Genomic DNA, 25,911 nt, shown 5'->3' with positions numbered 1-25,911 from the left:
TTGCAGACCACTATAAATTAATATTTTAACTTCAAATGACTCCTTATTTGGAATCATGTAATCAATACTACTTGACCGGTTGTTCGTCGTCTCTAAACTGTTTCATGGACCACAAATGAAGATCTAAAGAGCAAAATCTAATGCTCTGTTTCAGTGAATCAATGTGCTGAAACCCAAAAATAACCAGTCTATAATTTTCACAGAAAGCTTCTCAGTATTACTGAAAACTTCATGCAAAGTTTCATATTAAAAGAATTCATTTTGAGACACTTTCTCTGAATTCAAACTCAGTTATTTCTACTATGTTAAAGGGATTATAACCAACTTGATGGTAACTTAACAAAAGAAGTTCAGCAATTATTTTAATTTCATGAAAGATTCTAAGGGAAACCATTTAAGACATATTAATAACTTCCTATTTTGTTTCTTAGGCCCCATTCTTAAAAGAGCTTTAATACTCCACAGTAATTGGTTTTAAGCTTTCCTAATTAACTTTTTCTAAAAATCCAGGTGAATCGTTTCTGCAATTTGTTACTGTTTGTAGCTCAACAAATTATTCATTTGAGCTGGCTGAGGCACATGCATAACATTTTTTAATTAGAGTGCCACAGTGTGCCTTGATTTCAAATCCTAAATATTCCAATCCAAAATTCCTCTGTAGGCTTCATATTTGTTGCCAGGAGTCTGAAAAGCTAAAAATAGCAACCAAACTTTCACATCACAAGGCAGAGAAAAGCATCGCAAGAAAGCATATAAGGCCGGGAACGGCGGCTCATGCCTGTAATTCTAGCACTTTGAGAGTCTGAGGTGGGAGGATTGCTTGACGCCAAGAGTTTGAGACCAGCATGCGCAAGAGTGAGACCCTGTCTCTACAAAAAATTTAAAAAATTAGCCAGCGTGGTGGTATGCGCCTGTAGTCTCAAGTACTTGGGAGGCTGAGGCAGGAAGATCTCTTGAGACCAGGAGTTTGAGGTTGCTGTGAGCTAGGATGACGCCACTGCACTCTAGCCCCACAGACAGAGCAAGACCCTGTCCCCGCCCAAACGAAAAAAAAAAAAAAAACAAGAAAGTATACAAGCTTGAAATAGACTCATGAGCAAACCCCAAAAGACAGACATAAACTGACAAGACTTCAGATGTGATCGTCCCCAGTATACTTTCATTTGTAAGGGGAAAAGGACATTAGGCACACATTTAATAGTATGTTCTCAGGAGAAAAACTCAGCAAAAGAGAGGCTTGTAATGATAAACTACATGCAGTAGTAGCCAGAGGAAAATAAGGCAAAGGTGGTAAAATACAACTATCTAGACTCTTCTATACATAAAACAACAGATACTAGATTAGCATGTAAATTTTCAACAAATCCATAGGGATGCTATCAGCAAAATCGAGAATGAGAGAAATTTACAAAGCAAAGGACTTGGACTCTTCAACAAATAAAGAAAAAAAGGAAGGGAGGGAGGGAGGGAGGGAGAGAGGGGAGAATGGGGAACATACGTATGACCAAGCACGTAACCAACAGGAGCAATGTGCTATGGTTTGTATGTGTATGCCCCCCAAATTCATATGCTGAAATCCTAACTCCCAAGGTGCTGGTACTAATATTAAGAGGTGGGGTATTAGAGGCTGGAAAGGGGAGTAGTGAGAGGGGGCCAGGAAGAGACTGGTTAATGAACACAAAATTACAGCTAGATTGGAGGAATAAGTTCTAGTGTTCTATAGCATTGTAAGGTATCCGTAGTTAATAATAACTTATCCTGCATTTTCAAATAGCTAAAAGAGAGAATTTTGAATGTTCCCAATACAAAGAAATGATAAATGTTTGAAGCGATGGATATGCTAATAACCCTAACGTGATCATTACACATTGTATACATGTATTGAAACATCACTCTGTATCCCATAAATATGTATGATTATTGCGCGTCAACTAAAAATAAAAGCGAAAATAAATAAATTGATAAATAAAAAGAAGATGGGGACTTTAGGAGGTAATTAGCGTCCTTATAAAAGAAGTCCAAGAAAGTCTCCCCAGCCCATTCCACCATGTAAGGACACAGTAAAAAGACAGCGATCAGTGAACCAGGAAGCAGGCCCCAATCAGACACTGAATCTGCCTTGATCTTGGACTTCCCAGCCCCCAGAGCTGTAAGAAACACATTTCTATTGTTTATAAGCTATCCAGATTATGATGTTTTGTTACAACAGCCAAATAGACTAAAACATATGTATGGGTGTTATTTGGATCATGATTCAAAAAGATAAGCTGTTAAAAAAATTATGAGACAAGAGGACAAATCTGAAAACTGGCTATATATTTGATAATATTAAGAAGATATAGTCAATATGGCTTTTTTATGTTTTTATCTTTTAGCAATATATACTAATATATTCACAGATGAGACACTACATTATCTGTGATTGTGTCTAAACAATCCAGTATGAATGTGCCTCTGTGTGTGTGTGTATGTGTGTGTGGCCACGGTTGATAATCCTTGAAGGCGGGTGATAAGTACATGAGAGTTTTTGTGAGAGTTTATTATACTATTCACTCGAACTGTAAACATTTGAAATTATCCATAATGAAAACATTTTTTAAAAAGAGTATGTACAAGAAATACTGTGGTCTCTATACCCAGAAAATGCCTCCGGGTGGCCTAAGGGTGTGTGTGGCCTGCAGACATATTTTGTTTGGATTGTGGACTATTTAGAAAATGTTACTTCCTTTTTGATCCAATATTTAAAAATAAGAAGACTTCACATAAAAATTAGGATTTCCAACTTCTCTTGAAAAAAAAAAATAGAATGATCTGGCAGCACTGGGCTATAGCAACAAGCCCTGGAGTCCAGCCCGTGGCCACCCTCTCTCAGCCCCAGCACGCACGGATTTATACAGCCTCCCTAGTCTGTGGTCATTCGAGTTTGGCCCCCAGTGACCGAGAATCTTCAGAGCAGTAACTCAGTACCAACACCAGCACCAAACTCTTCAGAATTAACACGTTTCTCTCTCAGCCCGAACTACTAGGGCTTTGTTTTCTGACCAGTAACCAAAAGTTCCTGACAACAACTTCAATACAAGTACTTGAAGAGCTTTAGTTTCTATTACACAAAGCGGTGATTAGAACCATATGGGTAGTCAACACACTGCAGAAGAAAACCCCAGAGTTTTTGTAGTTTATTTGGCTTGAGGACCTCTGGCCGCTTCTGCCAATTTTCCTTATCATTCAGGCAACAGAACTGGCTCCTGTCTTGCTCAAAGAGTCCCAGGATGCAAAGGCAGGAAGTGGGGGGAGGGCTCCTTTAGTACCTTCCTCTTCATTTTACAATGAGAGTCAAGCCAAGGGAGGTTGAGTAATTCACCCAGCCATTCTCCAAGGGGCCGCAGGGGGAGGGCATGGGGATGAGAATGCAATGTGAGATGGAAGGCAGACAGCTCCCACACACATCCCAGAGTCACCGGATGACAATTTGTTCCCGCATGGTTTTACTCCCTTAAAAATACTTTCCTAGCATGACAATGGAACAAGAGCAACATTCCTCTAGAAAAAGATAGATTTTCAACCTTGAAAAGAACCAAGGTTTGGACCACTTGGGTCCTGGTACCCCTGTTTAATCGACCACTCTAAGTGGAGTAACTGTTAACAAGGTCCCCCGGCACCTGATTGGTGGTCCTCACTTGTACAGTTGCTTCTCTTCAGGCAAGAAGACAAACTAGGGTAAGGACAGGAAAGTCTGACTCCTCAGATTTTCTGAAGATTCTTCCGGATTCTAGGTTCTCCATAACTGCTCTCAGATTCACTCACTCCTTCAACCCGGCTGAGTCAAAGGAAGTTCTCTGGGTCAAACAGTGGCCGCCATATTTGCAGAGCCTGCCCTCCGTGAACTTGGGTTCTTCCCAAAGCGAGCTTACCCGGTTAACAATAGACTATTCTTGAAAATTTAATTAATTCAACTGCAGACAAGTCAAAAGAAAAATTAAGGCAACCCTGGGGCGGTATTTCTGACTGGAGTACAAGTAACACTCCCACCTCCCCAGTGGGCGAGTCTCATTATCGTCTAGTTCCACCTCACAGGCTGGCACATCTCATTCAGTTTCTTATCACTTCTGACGCACCTTGAGTTAGTGACTCTTTTCTCCCATTAAAAATGTAGGAAGACTTCAGGAGGCTGAGGCAGGAGGATCGCTTGAGCCCAGGAGTTTGAGGTTGCAGCGAGCTATGATGACACCACTCTACTCCAGCCAGGGTGACAGAGTGAGACTCTGTCTCAAAACAAACAAAAAAAATGTAGGAAGACATAATCGGATTTTGTCATTCAAGGTCTGCAGGCATCACAGCAATCACTTGGCTAGGGGTTCCCTGGCTTTCTTGGTATCAAAAAGTAGACTTGAGAAACCCCTTCAGGGCCAGTCATTGGGGGTTATGTTGTAACACATTAGTCTGATAAATGCGCAGGTGATGACTCAGGATGGCCCACCACTGCCATAAACTGAAAAGGTTTGAGCTGAATCCCCAGTGGGAAATATAAAGTCTTTGGGGCCTTGCGGGGAGGCAGGGGGTATCTGCGGCCAATCCCTGCTCAGCCTGAACCCAAGAACTGTTGAGAGTGCTGGGAGAAGGGCCACAGAAATTGGTCTGGCAAGAGAAGACAGAAGTCCTCTGAGCCTGTGGCCACAGAGGTGAAGAGAAGATGTGGAGAGGAGATAGGAAGGGGGGAGGGGAGAGGGGGAGGGGAAGGGGAGGGGGAGGGGAGAGAGGGAGGGGAAGGAGAAGGGGAGGGGGTGGGGGAGGGAACGCATGGGAGGGGCAGAGCATGAGAAACTAGGTAGCTGCAAGTGCTATGAACCACACGACATAAAAGATACAGAACTGCCTTTCTTCTACTCATGTAACAAATATTTGTTGGGCACCACACATGTGGCAGGTACTGTGCAAAGCACTGAGGACACAACAGGGAGCAGAATACAATGAGGAGGAAACAGAAGGAGCAGCAGGATGGTGCCACAAATTTTTTTGTTTTTGAAAAGGAGTACTAGAGATGGAGGAATAGTAGTAATAAGCTCATTCAGAGACGCTGAGTTTGAAGGGAAGGCTCATGGGCAGAAGGAACGAGAGATAAAGAATTCCAGAAAATGATCCAATGTAGCCAACTGTCTACATAAATACACTTCCTTCTCTTCCATGTTTCAAATGGCCCTACAGCCTCCTCCCCTCCCCCTTCACCCGATGTCCCCAGAGCCACCGTCCGGGACAACAGCTCCCTCTGGAGAACAGCTCTCTCTCTTCTCTCTCAAGCTTAGCCCCAGTAAGGCCACCAGAACCCCTACCTCATGCCAACTGTCACTCTGATGGCCTTCACCCTCCTCGGTATCTGCACTGCACCTGGATCTACCCACTGCACCCTTCCTGTGGGGAAGCCTCTTCATCTGAATTCTGTACCCATGACGGGAAAGAAGGCCAACCTGGGTGTAAAACCGGCGCCTCCCAAATGGCATGGCTGGTCTGCGGCAGGCCAGGTGGCTCCCACAAATCACATGCTGGGTGCCAGCAAGAAGAAGACCAAAAAATGTCAAGTACAGCGTCCAAGCTTCCCTCCTACCTCGCCGACAATTTTTTCTCAAACTCCCCCCTGCTCCCTTTCTTTGTCCCACCTTGCACACCTGTGTGTACAGGAGATTCTGTGTGCATCTATCCAACACCTTCTGGGCTCTCTTCTTTCACAACATTGACGCCATCTGGGGAACTTTAGGAAGCTCACACATCCACTCTATTCCAGATCGCAGGACCAAGGATCTGATATGCTCCCCCTCTCCCCAGAATGGACCTGAATCTCAGGGTGGAAGGAAGAGACAGACAAGGACAGGAGGGGCTGTGAAACTGCAGACCCCCCTAGGGCATGCTGATCCAGGCTCCACCTAGAGGAAAACATAGGGTTCTCAGCAGGGAGACCAACTGTCCCAAAACAACATGGGACAAGACTTGATTCCCAGGATTTATTTATTCAACTTCTAGAACCAAAGCTACAACCAACCAACTGATAATTTTGGACTATGTTTATAAAAGAAAAACAAATATTTATTATTCCTTAGGCCATTAAATTATTTTAAATATATTTATGCATCCCCCCCCAGAAAAAGATTAAAGCTCTGTTTCCAACCATCTAAAAATGGAGTTTGGTCTAGGTTTAGGTGATGAGGGGGCACAAAGGAAAATTTAACAGGAAATGGCAGAGAAAGGATGAAATTTCTACTCTTTATACCCAGTGACTTAGATTCCTTAGTTTTTGACCTTAAACTAAAATTCTTTTTATGTTTTCTATACAAAACAGAGAAATGTGCTCACTTTTGAACTCTTAATTTTGGTTCTTTATTTTTATGTTCTTTACTACTAAATAATATTCTAAGAAGCATTCAGTTTAGGCTTGGCTTTAACCAACATTTCAGATAAAGAAAATATCAGAAAGTCACTGTTTAATGGAGAAACTGTAACTTCAAATTACCACCAACATTCTAACAAACATTAATACAGCATATTTACATGCTGGTAACTGTAGTATTAGTGTGCAAAAAGGTACATGCATTTGTGTGCATGTACGTACATATCTCCAAGTAGTAATAGTATACATTTGTATGTTCAAGTGAAAGAATGGAACAAGAATATCAAAATATCAGCATGACTTTCAGCAGTGGGAAACTAGCAATTACTTTTCCCTTCTTCCTATTTTTCTATTTTTCCAAGCTTTCCACCATGATCATTCATATACAGACAAGGAAAAATAAACAACTTTATTTTTCTCACATATAGGAAGATTTATGTTTTTAGAAGGTGCCCTTATCACCTTACTTCAAAAAAGCCCCCCAAATGCTAAGTAGATCCCCACACACCCTGAGCCACCAAAATAACCCACATAGTAAAAAAAAGGAAAAAAAAAAAAAACTCAGCTTCGCTGCAAATTAGATTTGTTTGCTAAGAGTAGGAAAAAATAAAGCCCTTTGTATCGGCATTGCTATCTGCAGCCTCAAAGTGCTTCATAAATGGTAATATCACATCCTTACCTTTGTTTTTTAGATCTCTGGTTCTCTACTTGCTTAATTGGGCTTCCTCCATACAGCCAGAATGTGCAGCATAAATGTGCACGGACGTGCACAGTCACACGTGCATGCAAACACACGCATGCACACTCGCACACCATCCCTGACACATGCATCTCAGTCTCTGACCATAGTAACAATCAAAAATGATTCTCCCCAAGCCATGGGAGCTCTCTTGGGGAGAGCTCCCCAGGCTCTGGGGCTCACCTTCTTGCACCTTATGGTAAGCAAGGTACCAAGGCTCCCTCAGCACCCTCTCCCTTTCATGTCTCCACAGGAAAGGACACACAGTGTTTAAAGCAAACTCCTGATTATGCACACTAATGAAGGCAAACATTGGCACAGATGCGTGTTTGGCATGAGATTTCCCTAATTGCATTTTGCTTAGGCTACCATCAAAATTAGTGTTCCCCCAAACACGCACGCAGCAGAGGGAGGGAGGAGGAAACACCAACTGAAAGAATTTCCGGGTGATGGAGAGCTGGCTGAGAAATAAAATCGGCTTCAACTAAAACCTCCTTTTCCATACGCAGAACCCCGAGAGTTATCCACATAAAAACCATACATGCCCAGATGCCTGCACACACGCCTCTCACACAGCTACCACATACGACTGACACATCGATGAGTCCAAGCAGCATGCATATGTGCTGACTAACATCATGTTCTTATACCTATAACATTTTAGATGAACGGTAAGTAATGCAGCTCCAATCTAGGAAGCACAAAATTTCAGGCACTTCCTTATTCCATTTCTAAGAGTTAGAAAAGTTTTTTTTTAGATGGATTTAAAAGATAAAATTCCCATCTGCTGGAGAAACCGAGACCAATTCTCTATCATTCCTGTATGCTAGCCCTTCAGACAGTGGAAGGAAGTAGTCCCATCTTCCTTCATTCTCTCCTCCTCTTGGTTAAGCTGCTACCCACGGCAGGGTTTCCTATCAACATTTTGCTTCTGCTCCCCTGACTACTCCACTTTCTCAAAGTCCTCCTTAAAATGCTGGCCAGGGAGCTGGCTACAGTCCTCAAGGGCTGGGCTGTCCTGCTGAACACCCAGTGGGATCAAGACCCGGTGCTTCCCTTAGCCCAAGAGTGGGCTCATTCATCTATAGTAACCGCACCGCGCCTCTGACACACGCTGCTGCCAAGCCAAACCTTTCCTGTTCTGCGTGTAGAGACAACAGTCTCTTCTTTGCCCCTTTTCATTTCCCTCAAACTGTTGAGGACGTTACATTCCTGCTTTTTAAAGGTTCTCTGGCAGGTCTCCGCCTGCCATCCTGGGCTGCTGAGGGGACGTCCAATTTGTACTGAAGACCCCACGGGTCTCCCAGCCAGATGTGATGTTCAAGTGCAGAAACAGCAGCCACATTTTTGGCCACATTTCAGGAACAAGGAAAAAAGTAACAAAAAGCTGCAGGAGAGGGAATGACATAGATTAGCAGAAACAAGAAGAGCCGAGAGGGCCACAGAGTCCAGAATCTTGATGGCCTTAACTTCTAGGACAATCCGTGGACAGACACCTCACTACTCCAGCCGGCAGCTTCTGTCTTCATAAAAAATTAACATCCATCTCCTTTTGAAAAAAAAACAAAAACTTACGTGATCTTGAGTTGATTTATTAGTTACAAACAGGCATCCTATCTAACACAGAGCTGTATTCTGGTATAAAAAGTGAGCATCCCATATGAGGTACTATGCCACTTACTCTCAAGGTATCGGGCAGTGTGTCTTGCCAGTGTGATGCTGCTTCACAAATTAACATTGTTTTCTCTGTTCCCACCAGCTTCAAATCCAGCCCACACGGATCCCATGCTCTCCTCAGGACATTTCATTTTCTTAACCCTCAAGACGTTTTGACTATTTTACTCGCATCTTTCATTGGCTTCCTGATTCTCTGATGCCCATCTTTCTCCTGCTCATTCTTTCTCCCACACAGTGTGGCCAATACCATCAGCCCTCCACATCCAGGGTTCTGCAACCCTGGGTTCTTTCTACCAAGCACAGATCCAAAGATTCAGGGGAAAAATGGATGGTTGCGTCTGTACTGAACATATACAGATTTGTTTTTCTTGTGATTATTCCCTAAACAATACAATATAACAACTGTTTGCATAGTAGTTACATTGTTTTAGGTAGTATAAGAAATCTAGAATCGATTAAAAGTATATAGGAGACTATGTGTAGGTTATCTGGAAATACTGCACCGTTTTACATAAGAGACTTAAGCATCCATGGATTTTGGTATCCATGGGGGGTCCTGGAACCAATCCCCCACGAATACCAAGGGACAACTCAACAGTGACATTAATGAGTAATATTAATGAATAATGTCTGTTCCCAAAACACTGTGCTGTGCCCTTAGCCAAAAAAAATTACCCAGGGTTGGACTTCAGGCAAATAAGCAACTCTAGACTCCAAACTGATAAGAACAAAAGAAAACATTAATATCAACACCAGTCCAGGTATGACTCACTTCAGAAAGAGAACATGGACAACAGTCTATGTTTAGAAGTCAAGTATACGTAAAAAGATGCAAGCTCAATAGTATTAGCCATTAGGGAAATGACAATCAAAACCACAATAAGATACCACTTCACCCCCACTAGAATGGCTATAATCAAAAAGACAGATAATAACAAGTGTTGGCAAGGCTGTAAAGAAATTGGAGCCTTCCAATGCTTCTGGTGGGAATGTAAAATGGTGCAGCTGCTTTGGAAAACAGTCTGGCAGTTTCTCAAAAGATTAAACCTCAAGTTACCATATTACTCAGCAATTCCACTTGTAGGTATATATCCAAGAGAAATGAAAACACGTGTCCACACAAACACTTATAACACAAATGTTTCAGAGCAGCATTAACTGAAATAGCCAAAAAGAGAAATAACCCAAATGGCCATCACTTGATGAATGGATAAATAAGATACAGTTATATCCATTCAACAGAGTATTATTCAGGAATAAAAAGAAATGAGGTACTGATACATGCTACAACATAGATGAACTTCAAAAAACATCATGCTAAGTGAAAGAAGCCAGTCACAAAAGACCACATTTCGCATGATTCTTTTTATATGAAATGTCCAGAACAGGCAAATCTACAGAGATGAATTAGACACTAGTTGCCTGGGGATTAAGTGGGAGGAGTTGGGGGAAAATGCATAAAGTTTCTTTTGTCCTAAAAATGATACTGAGAATAATGACAACACTCTGTGAATATACTAAAACTATTGAATTATATCACTTTAAGTGGATGGGTTGTATGGTATATAAATTATAGTTCAATAAAGCCATTAAAAAAACCTGTTAGAGGAAAATTAATCTATTACCAGTCACAGTGTAAAAAATGGAATCTACTTAATACCCTAGTTTTTCTAGTTCATTAAAAAGTGGGTTAAAATCCTAAATTTAACACATACGGACAACCTTCATGAAGTAGTTTAATTCAATAGTTTACACTATACAAGGTTGGCTTTTAACTTGGGGCTTAGAATAGACGCTGGAACCTGTTTGAGTCCTCCAAGCCTCAGTTTCCCTACATGTAAAACAAGGGAAATAATATTGCCTCTCCCACTGAGTTGTGACAAATGAGAAAAACTGATAAGCAAGTACCTGGCACAAAGCAGCACTCAAATATTAACTTTATACAGGAATAAATAAATAACAACAAAATCAACAAGTTCTCATGTGCAATATGCCAAGCCTTGTGAGGGAACGCAGATAATACAATCCTCTCCTTCAATTATGATTCCAAGCAGACTGTTCATTGCTGCAATAACTGCTCTGGACTGAATGTTTCTGTCCCTCCAAAATTCATATGTTGAAATCCTAATCCCGAGTGTGATGGTATTTGGGGTTGGGGCATTTGGGAGGTGATTAGGAGATGAGGGTGGAGCCGTCTTGAATGGGATTCGTGCCCTTATAAAAAGAAATGTCGGAGAGATCATCTCTCTCTCCACCATGTGAGGATATATAGAGAAGAAGGCTGTCTTCAAACTAGGAACTCAATCTGCCAGCACCTTGATCTTGGACTTCCCAGCCCTTGGAACTGTGAGAAATCAATGATTGTTGTTTAAGTGAACCAGTTTGTGGTATTTCATTAGAGCAGTGTGAATTGACTAAGAAAAAGACCCATAAAACACGGTGAGAAGAGATTTGTGCAGGAGGGTTCATTTAAACTGGGTCAAGCAGAAATTCTTGAATTACAGACTGAAAAGAGGGAAGGAAAGGCACAAAAAGATAAGCGCATCTCCCATGCCATGTTTTTGCTAACTCTTACACAAACACCAGAGACCTATGAGGCTATAAGTTGCAGCGCTTATCAGTGCATTATGTATCTGTATGAAGAACCACAAGGTGACATGGAAACTGCTGCCTAAAATCACAGGTGACAATTGCATGACTATTGATATTTTCACTCTGTTTAGTACCAACATAAGAGCAGAGTAAAATGAAGAGCAGAGAGATTAACTGTATACTTGGGCCAAGTTACAAAAAGAGAATCAAATATATGATATTTTCTAATCTCAACAATTCTGACCACCAGTTGCCAGATGGCTCTGTAGCTCATGAAAGAAAGCAAGAAATGAATTATCACAGAGATGAACAACCGCCTGACGATGCTTTGGTCTGTTTTTCCCCAAAGACTGAATACCTGCAATGTCACTGTTCTCCGAAAAGGCAACTAATGAGAATAATGTAGCACACTGAATCAGATAGGGCTGAAGTACCCGTTTCTTTTCACAGTATGCTTTTTCTTTTGACAGTTTATAAAACAAATTAAAAAAAAAAAAAAGAAATGCCAGTCAATTGGTGATATTTTAAATGAGATAATAAAAGTCAATGTCTTTGCTACAAAAAACATAGCAAATAAATGAAAAAAATTACTTACTAAGAGCCTATCATTCTAAATAATATAAAACAGCTACCCAAGCAACATTATTGGTCCAAGAAGTATGATTTTGTGTCTTCACTATGGAAAATTAATCATTTTCACCTCAGTGAACTATCATTATGGACTTATGTTTAAACCACAGTTCTCAGTATTATAAACATCTCTTTAAGTGCAAATCATAATCATTGTTTTCATAAATTTAGAATACTCAGGAGAATAAAAAGCTCTAATCCTAGCCCTCTCACAATCTAAACGTACAGTGATTCTCTAAATGCCACAGGCCACCAAGCAGTACAAGGATTGTGCAAAATGGTATTTAGGGAACACCTATTACGTGCCGGACCCTCGGCTACATGTCACTCACCAGGAACTCAAAAGCTGGTAGGATGAATCCTGCCCCAGGCTCCTCTTCCCACATCTGCAGTTCTTTCACTTGACCTTACAAACGATCTCCAAATGGGCTTTTACAGATTCCCCAAACTGACACTGGCCTTGTCCACCCACACTGCTCTCCCATTTTGTTCAGGTTGTCATCTCCAGGGCGAATTCCAGGTATGCCTCAGGGAAGAAAAGTTCCTGCAGTCAGATTGCAGGCTTCATGTTGTATATAAGTGTCTTCCTACATTATATGTGCATCAGAAGGTTACCAACCAACGGGAAGTGTCCATGTAAACAAGGAAGGCATGAGAAATGACAAGCAGAACTCATTACAGCATACGGGGCACTTGATTTTGTTAAGAGCAGCTTCATTTGCTGTTATTTTCCACTTTCCAGAATGAAAACCTGGAATGGAAAATAAAACGACGTTTCCAAGGTTATACCGCAAATCATCAGAACAATCTGGGCCAATGGACAGGTTTCCTGATCAGCTGCTCCTCTATCTGCTGGGACCTGCTGTTTCAAAATTATCATATGCAATCGGACACCCCAGGAGCAATGCAAATTGCTAAAATCTAAGTAGAGCAGGTGAAGACATTTGCTGGCTAAGGACCATATTCTTGTAACTCACTCTGGGCCACGTATCCTGTGGTGTGCACAGATGTGCTTCCAGTTCCCAGCACAGAGCTGGACACATAGGAAGTTCAAGCTGAATGAATGAATCGGGATATATAAGGAAATACTTAACATCTGATGGGGCTTTGGAAATAAAAGCAATCAAGCAAACACATCATCAAATGGGAAAAATATCAAAGATCCAAAGGAAAGGTACCTACATTAAAAATGTTTTTTAACTTCCTTAAATTAGTCTATGTTGTCTTCAAGACTGTACACCTTTAAATTTAAAAACCAGAGTCAATAAACACCTTAACATCCTTAAGTCCCACCAATGGGCCAAGAGCTAAGAGTGGACCCCAGGGGGCAGCGCAGATGTGCTACACATGCCACTAAGGGAACAGGGGACCATTTCTAGCGGTGCATGTAAAACCATGTTTAATCTTTGTAGCTGTAACTATCTTTCAACATGTATTGAGAAACATTATTAGTAGCCCATCAAGCCTATGACATCAAGACTAGGTAAAGTAACTTCCCACACACACATCCACATCTATAATGTGAATATGGCAAGCCTGACACAGAGGTACACAAATGCCTAACGTTGGCCTCTAAGAGGCAGGGACAGAGTGGTCAACAGAAAGCATGTGGAGCCAGGCTGTCGGACGCTGAATCCCGTCTCACCTGCCGGCTTGTGTAGTTGCCTATGTTTCTATGCCTCCGTTTCTTCATCTGTAAAATGGGGATAATAATTCTATCTACATCACAAAGTTAATATAAGGATTAAATAAAATGAAAAACTGGAAAATAGTAAGCACTCAATACGCAGTACCCATCATTATCATTAAACACAAACTTAAGGGAAAAGAAAGACCACAAAGGGAAGGAAGGGAAGATCACAGGCTACCACAGCAACTAGCTCTGGTTCTGCTAAGCCAGAGATCCGAAAACTTTTTCTGTAAAGGAACAAATAGCGAATCAGGCTTTTCAGGCCATGAAGTCTGGGTCACACCCCGTCGACTCCGCCACTGTAGCGTGAAGTCAGCCATGGGCTATACCTAAATGAGTGGGCACAGCTATATCCCAATCAATTTTTATTCATGGACACTGAGTTTGAATTTCATGTAACTTTCCCATATCACAAAGTATTATTCTTCTTATGATTTTTTTTCAACCATTTAAAACTACAAAATCCACTCTTAAGGAGCAAACAAAAAAGGCAGCAGCCAGAATCGGCCCCTGGGCCCTGGGTTGCTGACCTGTGTGTTAAGCGCCAGGCATACGCAGGCTGCCCAACTATATTTTACATCCATGTGAACAGACTGGTCAGCTGGACAAAGTCCCCTGCTATGGACACTGCCATTTAATCTCTTATTTCCAGTCTCGAGAGAGAAAGATTTTAACCAATGTTTGATGAACTGTCTAACCTACTTAGTGAGAACAAGCTTCAATTTATCTACTTTAGCACTGGTATTTTTCCATATAAATCAATTCCTAAAGTACATATTTATAACTATAAATGTCAAGCCTCCACTCCAAGCTTCGGACTCTTTATTGTGTGCTCAGCCGCGCATAATGTCCAACATGACAAATTTATTTCATTACATTCAGTAATCAGGAATATTTCCAGCAGTGGGAAAAAGTCCTGGAATATATCACTTTTCTGTACAGCTTCCTCATTTTAAACAGATTAAAAAAAAAAAAAAAAGAAAGAAAGAAAACTTATTAGAGGAATGTTTTGGAAAGCACAGAAACTTTCTTAAGCAAGAGCAAAAGAACATGTGAGTGATTTTGGAGAAGTCATACTCACTCATGCCTCAGTACGCACTAAGGTTAGCATTAGGGTTAGGGTTAATATTATGGACACAATGTTTTCAGTTTTGATTAAATAATGAATGATTTTAAAATAAGGCATTATGTTAATTTTCTTCAATCATCAGGAGAACTTTCAGGACTCCCACTTTCTTGGTTTTCTACATCTCTTTAAAGCATTTTGAGACCCTCACTGATAAATAATTTGTAAAACTTTTGTATTAGGGTTGCCAAAAATGACAAGGGATTCATCAGTATAAATGTTCATTTCACTATCTCACCCTTTAAGAAAACCCTTTCCACTTTAAACTCGACTTGGGTTTTGACTTTTCCTATGTATTGAAATGAGCTTTTCTCACGAGCATCCCCTTCAGGGTGAGAGTTAGGAACACGGAGCATCTACATCATCGCAGGTGTTGTGAGCAGGAAGAAGCCACCAGAGAAGATTCCAGGAGAAGAAACGTGATCCCTGAGACCAAAGACTGAAAGCTTTTAGGCAAAAATTCATTATGGTTCTTGAAAAGCGAAAAGACTGAAAATAACAACGAGCCAACTTGTATAAATGTATTGTATATTTTACTTTTTTTTTTTTTTTTTTTTTTTTTTTTTGAGACAGAGTCTCGCTCTGTTGCCCGGGCTAGAGTGAGTGCCGTGGCGTCAGCCTAGCTCACAGCAACCTCAAACTCCTGGGCTTAAGCGATCCTACTGCCTCAGCCTCCCGAGTAGCTGGGACTACAGGCATGCACCACCATGCCCGGCTAATTTTTTCTATATATATTTTTAGCTGTCCATATAATTTCTTTCTATTTTTAGTAGAGATGGGGTCTCGCTCTTGCTCAGGCTGGTCTCGAACTCCTGAGCTCAAACGATCCGCCCACCTCGGCCTCCCAGAGTATTGTATATTTTACTATTTGACCAAACCCAAAGCCTTTTAAACGAATCTATTCCAGGATACACTGGTATTCACCCGTTAAAATCAACTTTTTAACTACCCGCTGCTGAATTCCAACACAGTACAAGTGGATGCTTCTCATTCCACTTCTTCAGATGAAAAATGACGGCTAACTTTCCAAGAGCAAAACCAGGCCAGAGTTCAAAGATTCCTAGCAGCAAGGGATGGGGACACTCACACCAGAAGGGCTCTTCTGGCCCTCTACTGGCCACGCTCTTCCTTAACGGGGCAAGAATCCCACAGAGGACAAGGAGATGTGCCAATGCAATACCTTCCCAGACCACATCCCAGCACCGTGGGCCCAGTGTCCAAGTCCAAGCCCTCCATAAAACACTTCCTTAGTTCTGTCCCACAAGGCAGGGGACGGCCCCACACATGCGCCATGTCTTAGTCCACTTGTGTTGCTATACAGGAATACCTAAGCCTGGGTAATCTGTAAAGAAAAGGGGTTTATTTGGCTCAGCGTTCTGCAGGCTGCACAAGCAGCATCGCGCCAGCATCTGCTCCTGGGGAGGCCTCAGGCTGCCACCATGCACGATGGAAGGCAAAGGGGAGCTGGCGTGTGCACAGATCACATGGCAAGAGAGACAGCAAGAGAGAGAAGGGGAAGGTGTGAGGTTGTTTTCAACAACCAACTCCGGAGGTCAGGGAAACTCTCCCGGGAGCTAATAGTGCCAGACTCATTCTGAGGTCAGCACCAAGCCATTCATGAGGGATCTGCCCCCAGGACCCAGACACCTCCCACTAGGCCGCACCTCCAACACAGGGGATAGAATTTCCACATGAGATTTGGAGAGGTCAAATATCTAAACTCTAGCAGGCAGCCACTGTGGGGTCTTTAGAGAGCTTCTTTGTGTAGGCTGTAGTGTCCATGAGGAGGAAGACGGGGTGGGCCGTGGCCGGGCTGGCTCCCTCACCTCTATGTTGGTGTTCCAAGCAGTTTAACAATTGTTTCGTCTGTACCCAGCTTTCCAGCTCATTATGAAAATTTATGTATCAAAGTAGGAGAATAAAACATGTCTTAATTTACAATTTGTTAGCTTCATTTGCAACAACTTTTATAGATTTCAACACATGAGCCTTCATTTGTACCCTTGCCCCCAGACCTGCTTTCTTCCACCAGAAAGAGATAACGGATATTTTAAAAAACAAAAAGTTGCTAGGCATATATAGATGGTCCCCAACTTAGGATGGTTCAAGTTACAATTTTTTGACTTTACAATGATGCTAAGGCAATATGCATTCAGTAGAAATTGTACAACCATTCCGTTTTTCACTTTCAGTAGAGCATTCAACAAACTGCATGAGATACTCAGTGCTTTCTGATAAAGTAGGCTTTGTGTTAGAGGATTCCGCCCAACTGTAGGCTAATAATGCAAGTGTTCTGAGCACACTGAAGGAAGGCGAGGCTAAGCTAGGATGTTGGTAGGCTAGGTGTATTAAATCCAGTTTGTCAGGATGTAACCCCATCATAAGTTGAAGAACATCTATATTACCCTTCACGGAAATCAGGAATTTTTAAGTCGAATCAGGTTTTGTTTGCCTTGTTAAAAGTGAAAAATGAAGAGCAGCAGGAGTCTGGGGTCAAATGACATCCACCCTGGGGCTGCTTTCCAGGCACTGTCACTCCATCACCCCAGCACCACCCCTGGGCAGTGCCCTCCCTCACCGCTGTGCCTGGAGGATGCCTGGGAGACACCAAGTGGCCAGATCTCAAAGCTGTCACATCAGACCTCACAAAATGTGTGTGTCCAAACTGCTGGATTCTGCGTGAACACTGGGATTTCCCTCGACCAGCGCTGAAGACCATCGCTAAAGTATATTTGGATTTTTTAAGGGAAGAATTTCAGCACCTCCTTGGACTTTCGTTGTTCCAGAGGACTTCTGAGTTAGCCATTCTATAAAGCTGGCAGTGTTTGTTTGAATGTGGACTATCATAAAAAGTCACCTAAGAAGCAGTTTTAATGGAAACAGAACCCACATTTGGAATGCCCTAAATCTTTCCTGTCTTTACCACTCACTGACTGTTATAATATATAATGACCATATGTCTTGCATTTCCAGGAGAGCTCCGATTTCATGTATTTTGTTACAGTAAATTAATAAATAGACTTATACTGATCTTTAAAGATTTTCTCTTTTTATATTTTCCAAACATGCAATTGAGCATATGCTTTCTTCAAATCAGGAAAAATAAACTTCATTAAATATATATAATATATAAATACATATTTCTATTTACATTATGTCTACACAAAAACCTACACGTGAATGTTTATAGATGCTTCATTCGTAATTGCTAAAACTTGGAAGCAACCAAGATGTCCTTCGGCAAGTGAATGGATAATCTATAGTATAGATTGCACAAAGGAATATTATTCAGTGCTAAAAAGAAATGACCTATCAAACCACAGAAAAACATGGAGCAAGGTTAAACACAAATCATCAAGTGAAAGAAGCCAATCTGAAGAGGCTACACACTGTTATGACTCCAACTATTTGGCATTCTGGAAGAGGCAAAACTTTACGGAGACAGTAGAAAGATCAGTGGTTTCCAGGAGTTAGGGGAGGGAGAGATGAATGGGCAGAGCACAGAGGATTTTTAGGGCAGTGAAACTAATTCTGTACGATACTGTACTGGTAGATACATCTCATTATACATTTGTCCAAACCCACAGAAGGTACAGAACTAAGAGTGAACCCTGATGTAAACTATTTGCTCCGGGTGATGATGGTGGTTGAATGTTGATTGGCTGGTTGATACTGGTGGGGTGGGGTGGAGGGGAGAGAAGGGTATACGGGAACTCTATGCTTTCCACCCACTTTTGCTGCAGACCTAAAACTGCTCTAAAAATGAAAGTCTGTTTATTGACACACACACATATGCATGCACACATGCATGTTCGTGACCACTTGGCTGCCAACACTTGGCCACCATTCCCTCCACCTCCTTGCCCCCAAGCCTTGGTTTCTTTCTTCTGTTGCATGAAGGCGTTCTAGCTGCTACCCACAAGCTACAGACATTATTTCAGAACTAATAAGCGGAGCTCTCCGGAGATGGCCCTGCTTCTCAGGGGGCTACTTCCAGTGAAGTGACAAACGGCCCCAGGCACAGTTCGCCGCTTGCCTCCAGAGAGAAGCCATCCGCTGGGGACAGGCGTGCCACTGCAGCCATGTGACAGGAAGGACGGCTTTCACCACAAAAGCAGCAGAGAAAATTGGACAAGAGGAGCCCTGGGAGGCAGAGGTCATCTAAACACAGCAAATCACCGATATTGCAAAAGAGGCAAAAGAGAGGGCCAGCCTGTATTTTCTGTGACAGGAGAACTTATCGTTCAATCCAACTGAGAAAACAGATTGGGTTACATCTCTCGACATAAATGAACCTCCATGGAGGGCAAGAGGGTAGTAAAAGGTGCTAGACGAGAGAATAAATATTGACGGAAACATCTATCTTGGGGAGGGGACACATGCGTCCCCTTGGCTGCCAGGTGAAAATTTTTGTTATATTAATTGGGGAGGTTACTAAAAGGACGTGAGAGGCATGGAATTCATTAACAGCTATCTGTGAAAATCTATCCTAATTAGGAAACAACATGTTCGTGCCTGAAACAGCACGCCAGCTGGGAGGGCCTGAACAGAGGGGGGCAGCCTCAGGAACAGAAAGAAAATAAGGCAGACTCGCAAATAGGTGGATGGTTCTCCTGCTAGATTTAAAATTCAACAGGAACATGGCTTTTTTCCCCCTTAATGGCTGTGAAATTGATTGGGATATAGGCTAATACAGGTCCCCAGAGTGCTAAACTAAATTAGAGGAAGTCCTATAATTACAGCTAACAGTTAATTATTATATGATGGGAATTGTAATCAAAGTAACAGATACACCATTATTTTCCATCTTCTCTGCAAACCACGTCCACCAGTCTCTTAAGAGCAGTAGAGGGGTTTGTTTGGGGGTTCGGCTTCTGTGGCTTTCTGTCGCACACAAAACCCAAACGAGAGCCTCCCTCCTGCAGGTGATCTGGCTTGCGACCCCAGGCCCTGTCCCTTGCTGCCCTTCCTACACAAACCCCTGCCAATCTTCAACACATTCACAGTTCCCTCTGCCTGGAATGTTCTTTCCCCAGACTTCCACGAGGCCTGCTCCCTCCCTCCACGCAGACCTCAGGATCATACCTCCGGGGAGAAGGATCCCGAGACCACCCTGTCTAAGATAAACACACCATAGATGTCCGCCCTCTCGGCCCACGGCAGTGTTCTCCACACTGTTATCGCCGACCGCCTGACACTGGCTTTTCACCATCTGTCTCTCCCAAGAATGTCACTTCGTGAGAGCCGTGACATGGTTAGTCTTATTCCCACTGCATCCGCACCTCCCAAAACACTGCCTGGCTCTGAGTTGGTCCTCAGTAAATATGGTTGACGTAAAGGGAGAAAAAAATAACCTTTTATGTCCTACCACCTTTTTATGGTGGGAAGGAACAAAGGCAGAGGGACCCTTCAATCACTGTGATATCACTGTATTTAAGTGGACAGCATTCCAGCAAGACCTATATTAAGCCCAGCCTGGAAGTGACAAGGGTCTGCATTCAATTCAGCTACAGATCTGTGATGCAACATCAAAGAGATAATGAAAGACAACTAAGATTTCTGAGGTATCTTTTATGTACTAAGCACTATGTTTGGCTCTGAAGAGATTTTATCTCTTAACAAAGAACCATCCTGTCCATTTTTAAATGTCATTTGTTAAAAAGCACAGCCTGAGGCAGAGGAGACATTGGCTTGGCCAAAGTCACACACATACAGCAGGTGCCAAATTCCCCCCCTTCCCCCCCCCCCCCCCAGAATCAGGGTCTTGCTCTGTCACCTAGGCTGGAGTGCAGTGGCATGATCATAGCTCACTGAAGCCTCGAACTCCTAGGCTCAAGCGATCCTACTGCCTCAGCCTCCAGAGTAGCTGGAACTACAGGCTCATGTCACCATGCCCAGCTAATTTTTTAAAATTTTTTGTAGAGACAGGGTCTCACTATGTTGCCAAGGCTGGTCTTGAACCCCTGGCCTCAAGTGATCCTCCTGCCTCAGCCTCCGGAAGTGCTGGGATTACAACCATGAGCAACCACCCACACATTCCTACACAGGTCTTTTTGCATCAAAAAGCAATGCAAAAGGTCCATATTTCAAACTGCTTCCTTCCCTCTTCCTTTCTCTCCTCTGCTTTTCCTCTCATTTTTCTTCCTTCCTTTTGGAAAAAAAAAAAAAAAATCAGAAAAGTAGAAACCAATACACAAAAATCTGTATACCTGCCACCCCAAATGAACACATTACTTTCTATTAGATTTGCTTCAGATCACTTTTTTTTTCCAACCAGAAGCTTAAAAATTACCAAAGAAAGCTCAATCTCATTTTCTCTCAAATGAACCAGAAGTCCTATCGCCTATTCTCTTTCCCAAAGTTTAGACAGAGAAAATGTTGGTAAGACATTTTACCACTGGTACAACTATAGTCATGTATAAATGAAAAGCATTGCTTAGCGTCAACTTGGAATCGTTCTTCCTATTCTTTAGAACATTTTGTTAACTGCCTGAATACTTTCATACTGTGCATCTCAACATGGTGCCTCTAATTTACTGTATGCCGCCTCTAATTTACTGTATGCCGATCACACATTGACCAAAGCAGCAATTGGGTTAAATTGGGTTTAACTTGCCCAATATTCCCTGCCAGGAAGGAGATGACAGGACAAAGACTTGATGAAACCTCATTCAAATCACAATTTATGGCCACCCTTCCTGGCTTGGTGCCAACACATTATGATCTAAATCTGTTGGGGGAAGTTTCCTCCGTCAAAGGCAGCTCTGTGTAAAACAAACCTCTCTGTACAGAAAGAAACTCTTTCATTCCATTCCAGAAGTCAGAATGTGAAGATGCGGGGCTGCTCTCTGCCAGGGCAGAAGGAAAGGCATGGAAAGCGGAGAGATGAGAAGGGGCAGAGACAACAGGTCTCACATAGACCGTTTGCGGAGAACAAAGAGCTGCAGACTTTTTCACTGCTACCTTGTAGAACGGATGCACCGTGGAAGCCCTGACAAATATCCAAGCAAGCTTCAGCCTGCCCCGGTGCAGATATGCAGACTCCGGGCACCTCCCGCTGCCGTGGAAGAACATGCACCAATGTGCTGGCTTCCCTCTGACCTCCCCAACTGCACCAGCGGATCGGGACCCAGGGGCACAGGAAGTGCCTAATCTCTGCAAGCAAATGTCAATCTTCAGGGCAAAGAAAATGTCTTTGTTCTTTAGAACCAGAGTTGAAACTAGGTTGCAATGACCACATAAATTCACTAACTTGAATTCACAAAGGAAGCACCTGTTTTCAGAATGGCATGGAAAATTTTTAAAACAACCTTGCTTTTTATGCCATCCATCTGCCTGAGGAATTATGGGTAAGACCGGCCTGGGGGAGCCCCGGTCAGTTTTCTCACACCCCAGTAAATGGTTTGCGTGAGTGATGAAAATGTGAAGATTTTTAAAAAATAAACTCCCACATAATTTTAATCTACTAAAAATGAGAAATAACACAATCGTGGGAAATAGCCTATATCTTTTCTATTCTCCCTGACACTTCAAACATCTAAGCATGTCACCAAGCACACAGACAGATGGGCAGGTGCTGTGTTCGTGAATTCCTGCTGCAGGCACAAGTTTACCATCCCCGCAGCATAGCTCATAGTTCCCAAGTACGAAAACGACTTTGCGCTCCCTCAGTAAAGGAGAAAAATTGCGACAAATTGCAATAACCAAGGCATTGACCATTTCGGGGAACTATTTAGTCTGAGACGAGAATATAGAGTTGACCACTTATCCTGTGTAATGATGAAGAAGAAAGAGAACTGTAAACCTCAGCATCTCTCATCACCCAACTCTGTCCCTTCTCAAACAGTTAAAGACACTCTTTGCCAGAAACCAAAAAGAAATAGCAAAGCCAACGTTAATTCCACAAGACAAGGTTGTTTGCTTTACTTGTTAATGCTATATATAATAAAGAGTCATAAATTTCTATTATTATAAATCTGACTTTAACATTTTAGATAGGACATTAATGCCTCCAGAAATACATGCAATTTGTCTACAAAGCAAGGAAATTATTTCTTATACTGGCTTGGATAAGTTCTCTCTTTAAAATTTCAACTAGAGTATACTTGAATACTTTGTACCATTTCAACCCGTGATGGTTTTGATTTAGGGTATATTACAATCTATTAATGCTAAATATAAGAATAAATTAAAATTTGGGTCAACTAAATTAAATAATTATATACAATATATTATTGCTTTAAGTCCCAAGGCAAAGAAAGGAAATTGCTTCGTTTGGCTGACAGAATGAATTGCTTGGGTCCACTAGGGGGAAAAATATTTCCTTCATCGAAAAGAGCCTGCCACAAAAGTTTCTATTTCTCATAGCAAAGGTTGTGAAATATGAGTTTTAAAACTGGAAGGTTTTGTGTCTCGGGGTATACGTTATAGCCCAAGAGATGAGTAAATCGTAGCAATTACAAAGAGGTGTTATCTGAAATTGTCCACATTTAAATTCAATATGACATTTAGAGTTATTAAAACCCATTAAGATTTTTGACTCTGAGTTCATAAAAGCAAAGTGAGTGACCCCCTACTCAAATAGGAACGTCTTTCCCTGGATCATCAAAGCCAATATATCAGCTCATAAATGTTTCTCACAGGTTTCATTTACTCCCTTAACTCAAATAAAGCTAACTTAAGGTTTGCCTTGGAAAACAGACCTTCTTCAAAGAATGTTGACATTTTCATTGATTTTCGGAGGGCTCTTGATAATGTACATGCACACACATGCACTCACACACCCTAATTTTTGTAAGACAAATAAGCCTACTTGTCTGCTACAGGGTCCTATCTAAAAAAATTTTTTAATGAAAAAAATTTAAAAGCACTACTTTTTTGTAGAATTGAAGAAAACATAAGGACGCCACTCTTTCTCATTTATAAATCAAAGAGGTGACAGCACATGCTGGAATATATGCTCCAGGACAGCAAGATCTTTGTAAATTTTGTGCATTCCTGTATCCCAACTGCCTGGAAAAGTGCCTTTGAATATATTGGTTCATGAGATCCTCGTAACAACATTATGAGATGGATACTATAGGTACCCCATTTTACAGATGAGAAACCAAGATTCAAAGAACATAGTGACACAGCTGGTTAGTGGGAAAATGACGCCTTCAGGTCTCGCCCACTCCTCCCCTCCTTCCTTGCCACCTTGTCACTGTACCCCTGGCATCCAAAGACACACAACAGAGTTCTTGACTATAAAACTGGGAACTCTGCATCATGACTCTGTATTTTTTTAAGTCAAACTTAAGAACTCAAAAAGTAAACAAGTGCATATGAAAAAATGGATTCCTATGCATTAATTTAATTCAAAGGCACGAAGAAAAGTATTTTTAAAATTAAGGATTCATTGGTGATGTCACGTATCCAAGGACCTCCACACCTAGTCAGCATCAGTAACTCACTCTTCATTACCAACAAATAGACTACAGCACTTCTGCACCTTCTCCTCATCCTACTGTCTAGCCCTGCCATTTCAACGGGGAAAAGTTGGAGGCCAAGACAAGGCCAAAAAGGAATGGGCTCTACCTTCCTAATGCAGCCTGGAGCCAAATATAAACAATGGTGGACTGTTCCTTTATTAGGAGATGGCAGCCATGCCGATCACTGCCTCCCACCAACCCTGCCTTCTTGAGAGCCTGCCTGGGCGAGTCTGAGACCACCCACCACATGCACACCTTTTCATCCCAGCAAGAGCGGGGTGGATACGTGACTCAGTGTTGGCCAATCCAACTCACACTTAAAAATTTGGAAGTAAGACGCTGGGAGGCTAAGATAGTTGCCTAAAGGGAAGGTCACGTAGTATTGGACGAGAGCAATGTTGTACCAAGTCAAACCCATTTGGCCAGCAGCAAATCTGAGAAGGCAGAGGCCAAGTAAGAAAGCCAGGCTGCAGGTAGGGGCAAGAGCCTGGGAGAGCTTCGCTGAGCAAAGCAAAACTTCACACTGCAGGGGCCTCTGAGAGACAGGGGAACAGCATCCCTTCCTTGTTTTCCTGCTCCCGCCCTATCGGCCTGCACAGCCCCGTGGCACCTCTCCAAATCCCTTAGTAATGCCTCTTTTACCTGAGTTCACTTGGGAGGGCTTCTTTCCATTTTGTTACAATCAAATGATCCCACGGACATAGTATTTCCCCTGCCTGCTTCTCCCTTATTAGAAAAGGTGACTGAAAACTGTACCTTGCAGTAGACTGCGAAGAAGTGGGCTCACAGCACCACTGACAATTTGAAGAGGTCGTAATCACAGACCACTGCCAACATCCCTGCAAAGCCAAATCCCAAAAGGTGGCATGAGTCAGAAGAATCCAAAGTATCCCAAATGTTAGCAGGTACATAGATAAGAATTTTTAAAATTCTCTACTACAGAAGAAACAAACAGGCAAAACCTACTCATTGAATTTTTTTTTTTTTTTTAAGAAAACAAGTTCTCAGGCTGTTCTAATGCTGTTCAGATGGAACGGTAGAACAAGGCCGGCCTGACACGTGTGATAGTTTAAAATTACAAAACAGTCTATCACGAAGTAAGCCTTATTGGTTTCAAATACACAGAACGTACAAACAGACATCCAGTTCAATACACAAAGAAGCGAAGCCAGAATAGGGAATAGTCTAGAAACTGCTGGAGGCAGAGGAAAAGAGATCCCCTCTGCTCACAGCATCTTGTTTGATGCTGGGAGAAAGGAAGAGGAGGCCGGGCGCAGTGGCTCACGCCTGTAATCCTAGCACTCTGGGAGGCCGAGGTGGGTGGATCGCTCGAGGTCAGGAGTTCGAGACCAGCCTGAGCAAGAGCGAGACCCCGTCTCTACTAAAAATAGAAAGACATTATATGGACAACTAAAAATCTATATAGAAAAAATTAGCCGGGCATGGTGGCACATGCCTGTAGTCCCAGCTACTCGGGAGGCTGAGGCAGGAGGATCACTTGAGCCCAGGAGTTTGAGGTTGCTGTGAGCTAAGCTGACGCCACGGCACTCACTCTAGCCTGGGCAACAAAGTGAGACTCTGTCTCAACAAAAAAAAAAAAAAAAAAAAAGG

The 25,911-nt window shown here is 42.2% G+C and overlaps 1 protein-coding gene across 6 annotated transcripts in view; it reads right to left on the bottom strand.

Moving 5' to 3' along the window:
- TIAM1 (TIAM Rac1 associated GEF 1) overlaps window positions 1–25,911 on the bottom strand; it is a 353,935-nt gene that overhangs the window by 206,363 nt on the left and 121,661 nt on the right. Inside the window, exon 4 of one of the 6 annotated variants that reach the window (XM_069472355.1) lies at window positions 25,588–25,681. The exons of the other annotated variants lie outside the window; for them this stretch is intronic. The gene's annotated coding sequence lies outside the window, so the exon portion shown is untranslated. The remainder of the gene's footprint in view (window positions 1–25,587; window positions 25,682–25,911) is intronic. 6 annotated transcript variants of the gene reach the window in all.

This window comes from Eulemur rufifrons, chromosome 7 (assembly GCF_041146395.1).
Source record: "Eulemur rufifrons isolate Redbay chromosome 7, OSU_ERuf_1, whole genome shotgun sequence".
Lineage (NCBI taxonomy): Eukaryota > Metazoa > Chordata > Mammalia > Primates > Lemuridae > Eulemur > Eulemur rufifrons.
The sequence above is the reverse complement of the archived record's forward strand: the minus strand, read 5'-3'. Positions and strand labels throughout refer to the sequence as shown.